A 19,056-nucleotide genomic window follows, 5' to 3' on the forward strand; every position below is an offset into this window, starting at 1 on the left:
TACTATTATCATTAGCAGATGAAGGTTTTCATATTTAACCTATCTCTTTCTATCTATGTGATCTTAGGTGACTCATAAATTCCTGACCCTCACAGTTGAAGGGGTTGAATTTTTTTTTAGGTTTTTGCAAGACAAATGGGGTTAAGTGGCTTGCCCAAGGCCACACATCTAGGTAATTATTAAGTGTCTGAGACCAGATTTGAACCCAGCTACTCCTGACTCCAGGGCCAGTGCTTTATCTACTGCCTAGCTGCCCCCAAAAGGGGTTGAATTTCTAAGGAATCTATCAATTAAACATTCTATGACACATGATCCAATTTCCCACTTCTGTGCTTGATGAAGAGGGTATTTAGGCATAAGAAGTTGAATTCCACAAGTCCCAAAACCCAAACTAAAACAAGGAAAACACCTAATCAGCAGCATAAAAAAAGAGAAAAGAAAAAAGAAAGATAAGTTCTGGTGAAAACTTAAGAAATGTAGTACAGGGGTATGATCATTGACTCTGGAATTAGATAAATATAGGTCAAATCCTAACTATAATGAATGCTTACTTATATGACCTTAACAAATTCATTGAACCCTTTTGGGTCTCTTATTTTTCATCGGACAAATGAGGGATTGTGACAGATAGATAGATAGATACATAGATAGATAGATAGATAGTCTCTGAGACACATTTCCCTTTTAGATTCATGAACTACTGGAAAAATATTAAATTCACTAGCAGATTAGCCAGTAGGTCTGGGTTCAATTTTTTTTAGTTTTTTTGCAAGGTAATGGGGTTAAGTGTCTTGCCTAAGGCCAGGTAATTATTAAGTGTCTGAGGCCGGATCTGAAATCAAGTACTCCTGACTCCAAGGCTGGTGCTCTATCCACTGCCGCCACCTAGCCACCTCACTGGGTTCAATTTCAAGCAAAGATTATTTCTAATGCTTTAAATACCTCCTCATAATGACTAAATTAAGTGAACTACTAGGAGCGAAACTAGTGCTGGGTTTTCCTGAAATTCCAAAGATATAAGAAAGGCTTTATGTAAACAATAACACTTGCCTTCTTGCTTAGTAAACAATGCACAATTATCTAATAATACCAATGTATTGGGAGAAATGCCTGCAGCTCACCATTCTCTTTAAATAACTAATACTTGCCTTGAGCATAAACATATTATAAATCCTAGTGATTTGGCAATAGGGAAAGTTAATGGTGCATTGGAGTTTCGAATGGGTTATTATTATTTAGCATTTACATGGAACACAGTATATATGAAGGGTAGTTTTGGGTTTTGGTACATTTCAGTTGCCTGTTATTTACTGCACATGGGTTAACCAAAATCTTTTTGAACTAAACAATAGTTAAAAGAATTCTGCTAGCATTCGTGGACTAGGTTCCAAATTTGATTATGCAATAAGACATATTATCAGGACCCCTGGCTACTAGTGCTAGTTCTATTGTTAACTATGATGAAATAAAGTCATTTCTCCTTATTATATCACAATTTCCCCTGCAAATCCAAGAAATAAGGGTTTAAGAAAAATTATTTAAGTTCTGACAATGTTCAAAATTCTGTTCTGTGAGGGAGTCCCTCCAGCATAATAATGAATAACTTCTATTATTATGAACTTGGGATTCTAATCTAACCAGATCCCAAGTAATTACAGAATCATAGTATGTCAGGTCATAAGGCCTAAATTACGATTCAAGATTTTGAATGAACAAGATAATGAGAGTATTGCACTCCTGTTGATGACCTCTGACAAAACCCAGAAAAAAGCAGAAGTACCATAAAACTTCAGATAGAAAAGCACCACCCTGATATTTGGCGGGGGGAGAATAAAGAAAAGCATTTTTTCTGATTATATGACAAAAATCTGAATTTCAGAACAAGGCAAAGTTTATCCAATCAATAAACAAGCATTTATTAAGTATCTACCTATGTGTCTGTCTCTATTCTGATTGCTGGAGATACTAAATCAAAAGCAAAATAGTCCTTGTCTTCAAAGAATTTTCCTTCCATTGTGGAAATCACAAAACCATTTAATTCCTGCATAGACTCATTAAGACAAGATCTTTTCGGAAGAGAGTAAATTGCTAGAACATTGAGGGAGTAGTACATGATCGCTGGCTGTTAGCTGGATGATACCCAAAAAGTAATCCAGTACATCTGTCTCTTGTTACAGATGAAGAAACTGATGGCTTGAAAAGGCCAAACAGTGTTTGACAAAGCAGAAATTTGAATCCAGTTCATCTGAATCCAGATCCACAAACTTTACCATGCTATTTCCATATGATTCCTAAAAGATAGATTATATGCCAAACACAACCAACACCAGTACAAAAAAACCTTAGAATTATCTAGTAGAGTGCCACAATGATGTATTCCATTCCTAAGCAACCCTTTGATTTTAGGGAGATCTTAAAGTGGGAAAAAACACTGACTTTTCAAGTAATATAACCTGGAATGAAATTTCAATTCTAATGTTTATTGCCTGTGTCAATATGGGCAAGTCACTCAACCTCCCTATTCTGTTTTTTAAACACAAATTGAGACATTAACCCAGATGGCCTATGAAGTACCTTCTAGCTCTAGATTGATAATCTCTATGACTTTAGGCTTTCTACTTCCAAAATCACATGGAAATTGATTTTTAAAACGTAATTTAAAAAACTGTTCATGGATCTGAGCATTGGTAGCATATATATTTTTGATTTCCTTTGCTTCTGATTTAACAGCATGATAACACATTTATTTAAGTTATGAATAAATGGCAAAATCAAAGCAGTGTGCTATAATGGAGAATATGCTAAAATTATAATCAGAGACATAGGTTAAATACTTACCTCTGCTATTATCTATTATACATACCTCAAAGGGTTTCTGTGAGTCTTTTTTGGTTTATTTATTTTATATTATTAAAATAATCTTGTTGTGAGAGTAAAAATAACCCCCCCCCTTTCAAAAAAGATGAGAAAACACAAAAATAGTCAGAGAGAAAAAAGTGTTCTATAGTCTGTGTTCAGATTCCAATGGCTCTGTCTCTGGGATGAGTTTCCATCTTTATCATAAGTCTGCTAAAGATGTTACCTCAATATTTTCCCCACAATTGCTATTACTAGCTGTATTTCCTTCTACTCTATTCCTTCCCACTCTCATTTATTCTCTCTCTCTCTCTCTCTCTCTCTCTCTCTCTCTCTCTCTCTCTCTCTCTCTCTTCAACCTTTCCCTGTTCAAAAGTGTGTTGTATCTGAGTATCTTCTCCCAAAATCTTCCCTCTTTTCTATCATCTATACCCCCCTTCCCTCCCCCATCGCCCCTTATCTCATCCATTTCCTCTCATTTTTCTCTAGGGTAGGATAGCTTTCTATACCCTATTAAGTGTGTATGTTAGTTCCTCTCTGAGCCATTTCTTTTATTTTTTTGTAGGTTTTTGCAAGGTAATGGGGTTAAGTGGCTTGCCCAAGGCCACACAGCTAGGTAATTGTTAAGTGTCTGAGGCCGTATTTGAACTCAGATACTTCTGACTCCAGGGCCAGTTCTCTATCCACTGCACCACCTAGCCACCCCTTCTGAGCCATTTCTGATGAGAATGTAAGCTTACTCATTTCCCCTCACCTTCCCTATTCATTACATTATAAAAGCTTTTTTTCTTGACTTATGTCAAATAACTTAGCCAATTCTTGCTTTCCTTTCTCTTCCTCCCAGTATTTTCCTTTATCACCCATTGTTTCCATCTTTTTACTATATTAAACCATTATACTCATCTCCCTCCTGTGCCTTGTCTATATATGCTCCTTCTAACTGTTCTTATGAATGAGAAAATTCATATGAATTATCAGTATCTTTCTCCCATGCAGGAACACAAACAATTCAACATCCTTAAATTTCCCATAGTTAGTCCTTCTCTTGCACCCCTTCTGTGGTTCACCTGAGTCCTGTAATTGAAGATCAAACTTTCCATTCAGCTCTGGTTGTTTTAATAGGAAAGTTTGAAAGTCCCCTGTTTCATTGAAATGCCATCTTTTTCCCGGAAAGAGGATGTTAAGTTTTGCTGAGGAGTTGATTCTCAGTTGTAAACCAATATTTTTTGCCTTCCAGGATAGCATATTCCAAGCAACTATGAGCCCTTAATGTAGATGCTCTGTAATTCTCACTATGGAGCCATGGTAATTGAATTCTTTGTTTCTGGCAGCTTTTAGTATTTTCTCTTTGACTTGGGAGTTTTGGAATTGGGTTTTAATATTCTTGGAAGTTTTTCTTTTGGGGTCTATTTCAGGAGGTGGCCAGTGAATTCGCTCATATCCTATTTTACCCTCTGCTTCTAGGATCTCAGGCCTATTTTACTGTATTATTTCTTGAAAAATGAAGTCTAGGCTCTTTTCCTTTTTGTATCTTTCAGGTAGTCCAATAATTTTTAAATTATCTCTTCTGGATCTATTTTCGAGGTCAGCTGTTTTTTCCAATGAGATGTTTCACATTTTCTTCTATTTTTTGCAATAGTTTTATTTCTTCCTGATTTCTCACAAAGTAATCAGCTTCCGTTAGTTCCATTCTATATTTTAAAGAGTTATTTTCTTCAGAGACTTTTTTTATCTCCTTTTCCAGCTGGCCAATTCTGCTTTTTAAGGCATTCTTCTCCTTACTTACTTTTTGTGTTACTTTTTCCATTTGGCCTAAACTAGTTTTTAACATTATTTTCTTCAGTTTTTTTTTTTACTTCTTTCAACAAGCTACTGATTTGGTTTTCATGATTTATCTGCATTGCTCTCATTTCTCTTCCCAATTTTTCCTCTACCTACCTTAATTGCATTCAAAGTATTTTTTGAGCTCATCCATAGCCTGAGCCCATTTTCTATTCCTCTTGGAGGTTCTGGATACAGAAACTTTGATTTTTGTCACCTTCTGAATCTTCCATGGGACCAAAGTAATTTCCTATGTTCAGAGTCTTCTTTTGCTGTCATTTGCTAATTTCCTCAGCCTATGACTGATTTACCACACTTCCATGTCTTTTTCGGGGTTTGGGAGACAATCCACAGGGATCTTAATTCCTCTAAGGTTTTATGAGAGGTTCTGACTACTCTCTTGCTTGTGCTTTGGTATGTGGTTGACCATACCCCGTCTTCCCTAGAGCTGTGAGGAAGGTTCCTGATTGCCTATGGTGGCATGGGAATCCAAACTGCAAACTGGATCTGACTGTGGGCCCCAGGAAGAGCAGAGAGATCTCTGCAGTCTCCTCCCCCCTTATAGTCTGTGGGCTGTGCTCTATCTCTAGAGGTGCAGGCTTGCTTCCCTGATTACAGCTGCAGTTTCTCATAACATAATGCTCTGAGATCAGCATTTGCTTGATGCTCACTCTGCAGCTCAAAGCTCACTCTGATGCAGCAGAGTTCTCTCACCACCCCCTTCAAGCTGTTCCCGGTAATCCCTGGGCCAGGAGGTCTGGAAACCACCCCCCCTCTACCACAAACCCAGGTGCCTATGGTTGCATTTACAGAGGCTTTTTCCAACTCCTGGTCCCATTGAAACAGACTTTTCATGCAGAACTTCTAAGTTGTCTTGGACTGGGAAATTGTATCAATCAGTCTTTCTGTAGGTTCTGTCCCTCTAAATTTTGGCTAGAGTCATAATTTGGCAGCTTTGGAAATTTTGGTGGGGATGAATTTCTGGGAATTCCTGCCTTCACACCGCTATCTTGGCTCCCCCAAAGAAGACACTTCTTTAAATAGTTTCCATTTTTTCTAGCAGAACAAAGAAGTAATTAAAACCAAAAGCTAAATTTGCAAATTTCTGCATTTTCTGATATTTCAAATACTATAAAACAATATTATTTGACATTTGACTTTTGGAAAACTTGGGTTTAAAGTTCTCAGAGAAGGGGATTATAATTCCCAATATCCCAAGTGATAAAACTTTAATCTACCTCTCCATGCAAATTCAGAAATCTTTTGAGGAATCTGAAGTTATTCACAACCATTTTGAGGCAATTTATAAAATTTTCTCTTCTTTATGTAGTGGTTTCATACAAGACTACTGTGTCAGGCTCAAAATCTGTCCTTGTTTCCTCTTGTGGTATTGATAGGTGAAAAAGCATGTTAACTTTAAAACATTGGTTCATAATAGAATTGGGATTTTAAAAGTTACAAAATTCTTTTCTCCCAAGGAGCACCTGCTGTGAGTCTTAAATGAGATAATGTAGATAAGCAGTTTACAAATTTAAAGGAACATATAAATGCCTCTTATTATTATTATTATAAGTAACAGTAGTAGCAGCATCAGTAAAGCAGTAGTAGTTGTAATAGTAGTAGTAGTAGTAGTAGTAGTAGTAGTAGTAGTAGTAGTAGTAGTAGTAGTAGTGAGAGTAAAGACAAATTAAATAGGAGGAGCCGTTGGCTTTATTATATATTTAAGATTGTACAAATGCTCCTTGGAGGAAAATCATGGAGAAAAAGCCAATATATTTTAAAGGTGTCTGAAAAAACAAAGAGTATAAAGCAGTGCAAAAAATGTAAAAACCAACAAAATTGATTTTCTACAGCATTTCAAATGTCTGAATCAGTCTAATTCTCCGAAGCAAAAGTAAAACAGTAACCTGGAAATTCTTCCCTAGTATCTTCAGTTCTCCTTCACAGATATTAAAATGAATTAAAGAGAAATACAGATATGTTGACTTCTCTTCTGATTTATTATGAATATGTTAAAAATCTCCTATGTACAGTGTGCTAGGGACCCAAAGGCCAATCAGAAGAGTTCATGTTCTTAAGTAGCTTATCCTGTTTTTTCTAGGAAATACAATCTGTAGACAATTAAATAAATAAATTATTATAAAAGGGACAGAGTTTGTGAGTGTGTGTGTGTGTGTGTGTGTGTGTGTGTGTGTGTGTGTGAAAAAGGGAAAAAGAGAAGGAAAGAGACAGAGAGGAGAAGGAGGGAGAGAGAGAGAAATACAGAGAAATCTCAAAGTGTCTACTTTGCATTTCAGGCTCATAGTCACTACACAATAGATTTTATTAACTCCATTTTACAGTTAAGGAAATTGATTTCAATATATTTAAACGATTTATGCATGGTCATACAACTACTAAATTTCAGAATAAGGATTTGAACATAGGTCTTCTTAACTCTGAATCCTACTCTAATCACTATACCATACTGTCTCTCTGAGGCAAATCAAATGTAATCCTAATTGTCACTATATGAAGTCTTGTTCTGCGGGAGGTTTAAAAGGTCTAAAATTCATAGTAATTCTGCCATTGTAAGAGTAGTTATGAAATGTCAGTTCACAGTGAATAAAAATTGTCTAAACAATGTACTAGGGAATCATAACCCCAGCCCTATGCTAGGAAATAACACTGTCCCCAGTGTGCCTCCCAGACATGTCACATGCCCCCATTCGTGAAACAAAGGAACACAAACAAGAAGGATAAGGTTGATAGCAAACTTTTGTGAGAAATGAAGTTAGATTAATCATATGAAGTCTTTAATAAAACAAAACGAGATGCTTTGAAATGGGTTTCAGCTGAATATAACATTGGCTCTCATCTGAAGAAAGGCAGGGTCAATTTTTTCATTTCATTTTCTTCAAGTATTGTAGCCCAGAGTGAATTTCTTTGTCTTATGACTCACTTCCCTTTTCTCTTTATGCTATCTCTTTTTTCTATTGGAAAATCTTAAAGTTCTCATTATAAGAAAAAAAAATAAGAAGCTTTTATATTCTTCCCAAGGCGAGATGAAATACGCATCCAAGGAATTTCCAGTAACTTAGATCCTTTGCCAAAGTAGATAATCCAAGACTTGTCAGAATATCTTTTACACAAGAGTCCTGTGTTCGATCTCTGTCCTTTCAATGACTTTTGCACCTATGGCAATTCTGTGTATTTTTCAGAACATTGGTCTCTTTATCTCAAAAATGAATAGATGATCCCTAAGTTCCTTTCTATATATAATATACTATGATTTCATGAAAAAAGAACAATTGATAATAGGATCACAAAGGTTATGTAACTATTTCAACCCAAGATCCCCTGCAGCCAATTACAGAATTCTGAGGAACTTAAAAGGGACCTTATTACTTTAAATTTCAACATTATTCTCTTAACTGGTTTACCTGCCCTAAGTTACCATTTCCTCTGATTCTTTCTACTAATATTTTAAAAACCCCAAACATTTTCATCTTGTTGCCTTTATAGTGAAAAAGTTCATATTCCTTAGACCCATAGTTCCTCTTCTCATTTATATTTTACCTCTATACCTGTTTTCTAATCCTACCAAATTGGCATACTTATCTTCCAGATACACTTTCATTATTTTTCTCACAGTCTTTTCTTCTGTAGTTTCCCATTCTGAAAAATCACTGTCCTGTCTTTTCTACTTACCTTATTTTTAATTACTTATTACCATAATTCTCTGTCAATCACCAAAGAACTGGGCAATATCCAAATATTATGATTCCTATAACATATACTTGTTAATATTTCCTTGTGTTGTTTTTGTCTGTAGCTGGGATTAATTCTTAAAAAATGTAAAGAAACTCTTTCTATCAATGAAAATCAGCAATTACTCTACAAATTATATCTTGGATTTTGCAAATTTTCAAGATGCAAATGCTCATGTTGAAAATCTAATAATTAGCAGTTTTTTTTGAGTCAGAGTTGGCTCAAGCACACTCTGGGTGAGTTGGCAAGCAGTTAGATTATATAATAGTCCAGAGTTATCCATAGGTATATGTTTTATAGTGTCAATTCTTAATATCAGTGGGAACACATAACAAAGATGAAAAGTAAAGAAATAGCAGAAACATTGTTGACCATTTAAATATATATATATATATATACATAATTTGACAAAGTGCACACATTATTTTAAAATTCAGATGTGTGGTCTCTTAATGTTATACTAGTACCTGTTTCTACCTTTTTTATTCTAATATTAATTGGAAGATGACTGTATTTAGTTATTAGTAGTAATACAGATTATTATTCCCATCTCCCACAGAAAAAATCCTATTAATCATGTTTTGCCAAAATTTGTTGAAAATGATGATCACAGGATTATCATCATTTTATGATTATCATTTTAAGTAAAATTTGATTAAGCATGATTAATTACTAAGAACGTTTAGGTTCTTCTGGGAATATGAATTGGCAATAAGTGACTTCCCTGCACTTACAAAGAATTTATGCTTTAACTGAGTAGATAAGCCTTATATAGTAAGAAGATAATATACAAATTAGAATGGCCACTTTCATATGTGTTATTTAATATGCATAATAATTTTATACATAAAAGTAAAAAAATAGATCAATTAGAATTTTTGTTTGAAGGGATCATACATGTATTTTAGTACATATGTGTATCCTCATTTTACATAAATATTTTAAAAACAAATACCTAGAGAGACTAAATAACTTGCCTTAGGGTTACATAATAAGTAGCACATCTAGGATTAGATACCAAGTATTCTGACTCTAAAATCAGAGACATTCCATTTTATTATGTTGCCAACATTTGTAAAAAATAGAATTTAAAGAAAGACATAAACAACCACAGAATCAGAAACTCATTCTATAAATAAGGAAACTAAGGATTAACCTTTGTAATTGATAATATCAAAACCCATGTAGCTATTCTTGATATCAATTACAAAAATGCAGAGAGAACCTTAAGAATCAATAATTGCTTGGATCAATATTCTTGGCACCAATGTGCCAATAGTCTAAGTAATGTGCTTCTTTGCCTAATTTTCCTGCTCCACTCATCCTAGAAACAAAGCCACTAAAAGCAACCATCACACCAGCTAATTTAAATGATAGCATGCACTGTGACAGATTCTAAGAGAGTGATGTGGAAGCTTAAGATAAAACCCAAGGATAAAGTGTTGTCTTTCACTCTTTTGATTTTTTTCACAGTATGTGCTTTACCAAAAATCTAAGAAGAGTTAGAAAACACCAAATACAGGGTAATAGAAAGGTTTTGCCCCTATGGTTTTTTCAAGGTGTGTTAATTGCTATTTCAGTACATAAATAAAGTTTCCTATTATCACAGAAAATTAGAAATGAATACATAATATCATTATATCTACTGGCTACCATCCAATTAATCAAAGTAATAAACTCTCATGCTGTGTTCTGGACATTAGTATGAGAACCACGTGATTAGTTCATTCTGAAAAGCATACCCAAGTATAGCTGAAATGAGTTCATCAGAGGTCTAACTGATGAGAAAATGAGTCACATTTCAATTCTGTAATCTGGTGTTAATATCTCTAATTTATCCCTCTGACCATTTTACAATTCAGTTTTTTTACACTAATCAGTGAAGCATATCTGAGATCTACAGAAGGTCAATGGATGAAAATTGTAATAAATTGTACATTCTAGAAAAACTACTTAGCCCAACATTATTACAATCTGGAGTCTGTTAGCTACCTTCTGCCAAACTAAAGTTGGTCCAGCTTAAGATGCCTTCTGGCACTCATTTTCATTACAACAGTTCTGTAGAACAATTTCATCACTTTTTATTGTGTTACCAGCAAAGGAAAAGTGACTTATTTTGTGATGGAATTCCAAATATTCCATTGACTGATGGGTTTTAATCAGAAAAATGCATTATATGCCAACAAATGCTAATGAAACAAGGTCAAATGGTTGGTGTGATGAATAAACTGCTGAAGCCTTCCATCAGTCATTAAGATAAGCAATCACTGCAATCTACTGGAGACACTTCATGAATCAGAATATATATATATATATATATATATATATATATATATATATATATATATATATATATATATATATATATGAAATAACACTGGAATTCTTTGAAAACTTACATAAGTATGTAGGGAAAGAACAATGGATGGATGTAATGGACTTTACCTTAAAAAGAAGTTCATAAACTAGATTTTTAAGTGAAGTCATCATGGAACTTAGTAAGGCATTTTTTTGATACAGAAATTGACTGAGATGTAAGAAACAAATGTCAGATTCAGCAGGCCTATCTCTGAATAGAGAAGAGTTAAAGAGATGAGTTTCTTCAATATAAGATTCAAGATTACATTTAAAGAAGTTTTTTTGTTTCTTTTGAAAGGCAATGGGTCAAGGTCACATAGCAAGGTAATTATTAAGTGTCCAAGGCCGAATTTGAACTCAAGTACTCCTGACTCCAAGGCCGGTGCTCTATCCACTGTACCATATAGCTGCCCCTACATTTAAAAAATTTTTAACAGAATTATTGTCACTAATATATTATTTTGAAGTGTCATTGTAGCACAAGTATGACCATGGGTTCCAGATTTCTAGGCCAGTAAACCACAGCTCTGGACATTATTACACTGTTGAAGCGTACACATGTGGGGATGTTGGCAAACTAGATGTACACTTTCTGAGAACCAAATTGCTAAACTCAGAGGAGCTCATCAGCCAATTAGTTACAGTGGAATTGTGCTCTTGGTCAATGAAGGATGTAACCGAAATAATGAATCTAGAATTCCTTGAAGTATTAAAAATGAGGTAGTGATACAAAAAGAGGAAATACAGAAAATGATAATGTGAATAGGATAAGGGTCGTGTGACAAGAATGGTAGTGAGGTTGATTCAACAGACAATAAGATTTTATTAAACATCTATTATGTGCCTAGCACATTACATACATATATATATATGTATATATATATACATATATATATATGTGTATATGCATATATATACAATAAGAAAGCAAAAATTAAATAGTATCTAATCTCAGTTTAAAAACTGTCACAAAAATTTACATGTAGTAAAATCAAAAGGTTTTGCCTAAACAGGACCAATGCAAACAAGAGTAGATAAAAGCAAATATAAGAAAGAATATTTTACAAGTATCACTGATAAAGGCCTTATTCCTCAATTATTTAGAGAACTTAGGCAAATTTAAAAGAATACAAGTCATTCTCCAATAGGTAAAAGGTCAAATTCTATGAATAGCCTAATCATATGATGAAATTGAAAATATTGTCATATAAAAAATTCTCTACACCACTATTGATCAGAGAAATGCAAATTAATATAACTCTGTGGTACCAGATCATACCTATCAGATTAGTTAATATGATAAAAGTGGAAAATGACAAATGATGGAGATGTGGGTAAACTGGAACAACAATATATTGCTGGTGGAGTTATGAACTAATCTAACCATTCTGGAGAGCAAATTGGAATTTTGTCCAAAGGAAAACCAAACTGTGTTTATCCTTTGTTCCAGCAATACCACTACTAGGTATGTATCCCAAAGAAATCATAAAAAAGGGAAAAAAATTAACAAATATCTAAATCCTTAAATATACATGTAGGACCTTATGATAACTTGTTAATGTCATAAATGGTGGCTCAGGCAAAAAACACACCCTAAAATATAATGAGAATTATTTCCATCATGATCCTCAATGTAAGGTGCCAAACGTTATTAATTCAGAAAAGAAATGTTCAAAAATGTACAATTCAATGAATTAATACAAAAAGATATGTCCTTTTAAAATATATAGAAATAGAAAAGTTATATATTTAAATTTTTATTCTGATTTGAATTATACAATTTTAGTGACTTGAGTTGATTTCTTATCACTGATTTTTTTTCCTTCAACAGTCCCTTCTCTTCATCCTACAAATATATCAAGTGTCTCCTAAAACTAAATCATCTTTCCTGATTCTGCAATTCAACACAATCCTTGTCCTATGTCCTTCCTTTATCATTAAACTTTTAAAAGATTAGCCTATATTCACTGCTTTAATTTATTCTTCATCTAATTTACCCTCCAATTTCTTACAATCTGTTTTTCACCTCCACTCATTCAGAACTATTCTAAAAGATTCTTATTGGGGGGGGGGGGGTAGCTATGTGGCCCAGTGAATAGAGCACCAGCCCTAGAGTCAGGAGGACCCGAGCTCAAATCCAGCCTCAGACACTTAATAATTGCCTAGCTGTGTGAACTTGTGACCACTTAACCCCATTGCCTTAATAGCAACAATAAAAAAAAAATAAAAAAACAAACAAAAAAAATCCTCATTTTCTTCACCCTTAAGCCTTCCTTAACCATAGCAAAGCTACACTGTCCCCCTGTTGATGAACTCCCCCCTTATATTGATTTTATAATCCATTATTTTCTTGAAATTAATTCTGAAAGATTCTTCTGAGGTTTTTTAAGTTGCTGATTCCCCATAATGCATATGGAAAAAAGAGTACTTACAAACCTTAATTAATTTAATGGGCCATGCAAGCAATGATAGACAACTATAGACTTATAGGGTGGCAGCAGTTTAAAACTAATAACTATTTCAAAAAACACATTACATTAAATTGAATATTGACTCAAATGAAACAAAATCTTCTATTTTATAATTTACAATTAATAAATTTTAGCATGATTTGAATTAAAAAGAAAAGGAGATTATTTTTTAAATTTCCCTATATTTTCACTATTTCACAGCAGTGTTCTCTCTGCCAGAATGCCTTCACCTCCACTTATATCTCTCCAGTTTTTACCATTCATCATTTAAGGTCAAATTTAAGTAACATGTTCCATGATGCCTTCTCTGTTCATTAGTACCTTTATATGAACGATCATATTCTCCCATTTGGCCTTGTACCATATATATTTTTAAATGTTTTATCTCCAAACTAAATAGTTAGCTACATGATAGTGGATCTAATATTTAATCTTGTTCTGTATCTCTGCTCTGATTTCTTGGCACAGCTTCTAGTGCACACAAATCAGCTGTACATAAATATTTGCATAATTCTTTAATTTTAATATTCCTTCCAAGCAGATATAGGTAATTTTCTTTGCTCTAGCACACAAAGTTAAAAAGAAATTAATATCAAGATATTATGCGAAGACCCTTGAAGATATTACCTGTGTCATGAAATAACTTAACAGAGATGTCTATCTTTGTTAGATTAAGAAAAGTTGGTTCTTATCCTGTGCCACCAGACTATAAAACCTTGGCCTACATTTAGAAAAGAGATACCAATTAAATATCAGCTGTTTTATTCCTGGTTACAGAGAGTAGGGAGCAACTTTGAGATAATTTAGTTCAATTTTTTTTGGGGGGGTGAGGCAAGGAGGTTAAATGACGTGCCCAAGCTGACACAGTCAGAAAGTATCAAGTATGTGAAGTCACATTTGAACTCAGATCTTCCTGATTCTACCCACTGTGCAACGTAACTGCTCCTCTGCCCCAATGCTTTCATTTTTAAAGAAGAGGAAAGTATATTATATACAAATATAGTGATTTTCTGCTTGTTTAACTTTTTTGACAAAGATTCTTAAGGTCCTCCATGAAATATAGCTATCATATACGTGTAGTGTGCAATTGTCTATGTCTGTCTGTCAGTCCTTCATTCCCCCTCCAATGCACCTTAGGTTTCTAAAGTATCTGAAACTATCGACTCCAGACCCTATTGTCTATGTTCCCTCTATTGTTAAGAAACTGTGATAGCACCACTTTATATCAATTATCTTTTATGAAGAGATGTTTACTTCAAAGATATAGCAAGAATAATAAAGTGTACCAAAATTACTAATTTGTAAACATGTCTATCAAAATATGTATGTACAATGCTAACCTGACTGCTGCTGAGGGAGGGGTTGGGCAGGAGGGTGGAATGAAATTTTGTAACTTAAAAATATGCATGTGAATAGGGATGAAAACAGATAAAAACATTTTAAAAATTAAAAAAACCTTTAAATTAAAAAATGATAAAAAAAAAAGAACAAATGAATTCACCCCCTCCCCCCCAAGCACTTGTAGAGCTATTCTATCCTATGCCTTGGTCTTTGAGAGATGAAGTTCAAAATTTAACTCAGTTTCTACTTAGTACTGGTCTCATGAAGTTTATTTCAAGAAATGATGTGATTGGTGAATAAACTTGTATCTCAGCTATCGTTAGGCAGGTGTCCTGAAGGTTTGAGCAATCTCAACTTAATGACTGTGAAATCTAAACTGTATCAGGACTTCCAGAGTTCTATGGCTTGTTCTTCTAATCTTTCAATACTCATATAGTTGACATTCTCTCTCTTTCTCTCTGTCTCTGTCTCTCTCTGTCTCTCTGTCTCTGTCTCTGTCTCTCTGTCTCTCTCTCTCTCTCTCTCTCTCGCTCTCTCTTTTTCAAGTCAATGGAGTTAAGTGACTTGCCTAAGGTCGTATAGCTAGGTAATTATTAATTATCAGAAGCCACATTTTAACTCAGGTCCTCCTGACTCCAGGGCCGCTGCTCTATCTGCTGCACCACCTAGATTCCCTGGCTTTGACTTTCAATAGATGCCATAAATTTAGGAATCACCTAATGAAGTCCAAATAGAATGCAACAGAAAAGAAGTAACTGAAATTGACAGGCTTTTTTAAAAGCTTCCAGAAGCAATCAAAGAACTTCTTCAAGCCACGATTAGTGAATTAAAACCAAGAAAGGAATGTCTATACGTTCTCCACATTTTCTTTAAGGACAATTGTATGATCATAACACATAATGATGATTCTTCTGGGAGTGGACTTTCTAAGTTCTTTATAAGGAGAAATGCCATTCAAGATATACCACCCGGGTTCTGAACCTTTATTATACATGTATAAATGGTAAAGGGCTTAAAAATTCAGGGAAAAATGTACTACCTCTAAATAGACATGTTTTGGGGGAATAAAATATTCACCTTTGAATGTCCATTCATCTCCATAACCCCCCAAAAGTACAAACTCTTTGAAAAAATCTCTGTAATGTTTCATTCAATTGCAGAATTTGAGCGTTGAAAAGGACTTGGGTAGCAATTTAGTCTGACCCATAAATCAAAGTATAACCACTATGATACAACTGTCATTTAGTCTCTCTTTTAAGATCTCCAATTAGGAAGAGATACTACAAACGATTTTTAATGTCTTTATGTAAAAAACAAAAGAACTCCTAAATATGTATTAAAAAGAAAAGAAGTATGGGAAATAAATCAACTAGTGATAATTTATATCATTTTAAGATGAAGATCATTCTCTTCACTGTGACATACTAGAAGGTTCACAGGCCATTCACACTTTTTTCTATCCAGCATCTGATAAATACTCTTATGATGGGAAGAGCATGTTTATGAACTAAAAACATGTCAAAGTACAGAATTAATTACTACAAACGACCTTAGAAATCATCAGATCCAATCCCAGTATAATATAGTTGGCACAAGAGATTTAGAAAATTGATAGAATTTGTATCACTTATTGGAACAAGCAAATCTTTGATAGTTCTTATCCAAGGTCACACTAGCAGTAAATAGTAGAACTTGAATTTTAACCTAGAACATCTGACTCCAAGTCAAAATATTTTTTTAAAATTATGTTATTGACTTAAAATCCTCCTTTGAATGGGTTAAGCTCAAATCTCTTTCATTAGTGGTCATAATTTAAATACTTCCAAAATAGCACTGAATTATTAACCAAAGGCCTAAAAGTCCTAAAATTCTATTCTATTCATGTCAAGATACTCAATGTTGCTAAAATAATATGAACTAGTTATATTTATGCAGGGTTCTAAATTTATAGTTTTGTTTATAACTTCCCATGAAAATTATTACACCCACATTATTCCTATTTTTTTTATTGTTCATTCAATTCAGCCATGTCTGACTCTGTAAACCATTTGAAGTTTTCTTGGCAAAGATACTGGAGTGATTTGCGAACTCCTTCTTTAGCTCATTTTACAGATGAGGAAACTGAGGTAAACAGGGTTAGGTGTCTTACCTGGGGTCACATACCTAGTAAGTATTTAAGGTCAGATTTTGAAGTCAGGAAGATGAGTCTTTCTGACTTCAGACCTGGGAAACCAATGACTGAGAAGCAAATCCTAGCTCTATTACTAGCTCTATGTATGAGCTAAAGTAGGCTATTTCATCTTCAAAGGAATCAATTTCTAAATTTACTAAACGAGAGGCTTGGCTTTGATTGTGTCTAATGATATCTGATGTATATATTACTGAAGTCAAATGAGATTACAATAAACCTGGAAGTCAGGTACCATTGACATTCATTTTCTCATTTTACAGTCAAAGAATTTGAGATTCAGAGAGATTAAGAGATTTGCCCAAGGTCATAAAATTGGCATCTTAATGTGGAATTTGAAATTACGTTTTCACTCCACTTACATTTTACCAACTCAAAATCCTACTGGACTATGAATAAATAAAATACCTTAGTTTTCCTTCATTCAAGATGAATGATATAATGGCCCAAAATGTTATTATATCCTTTGATCACATGAAACCAACGTCAATATGCTGGTATCAGTACTTGCAAATAGACATTGTTTGATGTTTTGTGATTGAAACTTCAAACAGTGTTCCTAGCTTGCCCTAGAGAAATTTCTCTGTAGGCCTAGGAACACAACAGTAACATCTTCAGCTTACAATAAAGCAACAAAGATCACAAGTAAGGTACATTTTAATCTTACTTTCCTTGTGTATGCCAACTTCCAGTAGCAGGTCCAATGCTAGCTAGCATCCATACAGATGTCTGATAACTGAAATATTTCAGCCATTGAAGATACATATGTGACTGGTGGCCCAAGGCATAAAATAACTTTAAACATCATTGAGTCAGGCAAGATTTTTAAACATTGAAGTTATAATCCTTTGCTCTGACTTCTACAATTCATGGTTTTCTTTTTTTCTTTTTTTTAAAAAAATTTTAAAAAATTATTTATTTTCATCCATATGCCAACATTGATCATTTTCCGTTTTCCTCATCTTGTACAGTCTGGTAGATGTGAGATGATACCTCATTGTTGTTTTCATTTGCATTTCTCTAATCAATAATGATTTGGAGCATTTTTCCATACATATAGCTTTAATTTATTCATCTGAAAACTGTTCATAGACTTTGATCTTTTTCAGTTGGAGAATGATTTGTGATATTATAAATTTGATGCAATTCTCTATATATTTGAGAAATGAGAACTTTATAAGAACTCTTAGTTGTGATGATTATTTCGCAGTTTTCTTTTGTCTTTCTAATTTTGGTAGCATTGATTTTATTAATTCAGAAACAGTTCATAATTTTCAATATCATTACATATATCTCTTTGACATGAGAGAGTTTGCTGAATTTTTTAGGCTGTCATTCAATGTTAGTCAATATTAAATGCCTATTATGGGTCTGGCACTGTATCATGACTATTATTTTTTTTAGTTTGTTTTTCTGCAAGGCAGTGTGGTAAAGGGGCTTGCCCAAGGCCACACAGCTAGGTAATTATTAAGTGTCTGAGGCCAGATTTGCACTCAGGTACACCTGACCCAGGGCCGGTGCTCTATCCACTGTGCCACCTAGCCACCCCTATCATGACTATTCTTGTCAGAAGTTTTTGCAAGATGCTATTTTAAAAATACATACTTATTATTACTTATAGTTCATTTTTAAAAATATTTCTAACAAAAGTCTTTAAAACATGTCATGATACCACAAAAAAAGGTTTTCTGTGAAATTAGAAATGACTTGATGCAAGAATGACACATAGAGAGTCATCTTATCATGTTTCTTTAAATGTCATGATCCTTCTTAACTAACCTATGTCCCAAATATACCCGGGATTTTATGAGATATATAATTTCTTATTCCTGTAAATAGTAATAGGATCTAGGGTATACAGAATTCCAGAGTGTTTGCATAGTTATTCTTCTAATTGAATAGAGTACTTAATTAGTGAAATTAAAGGATTAAAAACAACTTTCAAACATTTTAAGATTGGCCGTGTCTTAGGGAAATTTAGTTCAATATATAATTATTTCTTTACCTTATGTATTTATACAATTACCATTTACCAATGCTATTATACATGTTTGAGATATGGAATCCAAAAACCTCAAATAATGAAAAATGACCTTCACAGAGAAGTCAATATGAGAGGTGAATGATGAATGTGAGAAGGTTATATCACATCAATAAAGAACTTTGAAGAATTGAAATAAAGGTTGTAAGAAAAAATATTCTAAAAGTCAAAGAGCTAGGAAGCTTTTCATTTCTTTTGGTGAATCTCTTCTCGGAGAATAAACAGTAACA

The 19,056-nt window shown here is 33.7% G+C and overlaps 1 protein-coding gene across 4 annotated transcripts in view; it reads right to left on the minus strand.

The window, feature by feature from the left end:
* Positions 1–19,056, minus strand: part of SYNDIG1 (synapse differentiation inducing 1) — a 305,302-nt gene that overhangs the window by 228,915 nt on the left and 57,331 nt on the right. The window lies entirely within an intron of this gene.

This window comes from Macrotis lagotis, chromosome 1, assembly GCF_037893015.1.
Source record: "Macrotis lagotis isolate mMagLag1 chromosome 1, bilby.v1.9.chrom.fasta, whole genome shotgun sequence".
Lineage (NCBI taxonomy): Eukaryota > Metazoa > Chordata > Mammalia > Peramelemorphia > Peramelidae > Macrotis > Macrotis lagotis.